Below are 744 nucleotides of genomic sequence, written 5' to 3' on the forward strand. Positions count from 1 at the left end.
CCGACCCTCAACACACGTGGGTTGATTCTGCGGTTGGACGGTTGGGTGTTTTGACCGCTGAATCAAGGTGTATCCCCACCTCTGAGTGGATCCTCCAAACTGGCTTTGGCTTTTGGGCCACATGCTTCTGTTCCCAACTTCGCTGGGGAGATAGTTGGTTGTTTCCGACACATGCGTTTCCTTTTGTCTCCCAATTTGAACGTTGAGAGAAAGCTAATCCAATTCCTTCCCACAAAGATGGCTAAAGGGAAAAGCAGCAGCATAAGATGCAGGATTCAAGTCGTTGGAAACCATCGTTTCGGCTCCTGCTTTCCTGTTGTTTCTTTCCGGAGAGGAGTCTCCCCAGCTCTTTCCCTCCCCTCTCTCTCCTTCCCATCTCCGGGCCTCTTTTTGCTTCTTATAAGGGAGACCGGCTTCCTCTCCCTCATCATAAAACCCTGACCCCATGCCCCTCGAGTCAACCCCACCTCACGGCCACCCTGTAAGGCAGAGTGGAATGGCCCCGGAGGGTTTCCCAGGAGTTGAATCTGTATGGGACCAGAGAGCCTCAGCTTTCTCCGTCAGAGGAGCAGGTGGGCTTGAACCACTGCCTGATGCTTGGCCCGCATGAAGAGGGATGGCCCGACCCTGCTGGTGTCCCCGGCACTCATATACCTGTCTCTGTGTTTAGCTACAAGGAGAACATCATGCGTCTCTCCAGCCTCCACAAGGACCGCCCCATGGAGCCTCTGGACCTGGCAGTGT

This window comes from Echinops telfairi, unplaced genomic scaffold (assembly GCF_000313985.2).
Source record: "Echinops telfairi isolate 266 unplaced genomic scaffold, ASM31398v2 ScPeMD7_3;HRSCAF=10, whole genome shotgun sequence".
In the NCBI taxonomy this organism is placed as follows: Eukaryota; Metazoa; Chordata; class Mammalia; order Afrosoricida; family Tenrecidae; genus Echinops; species Echinops telfairi.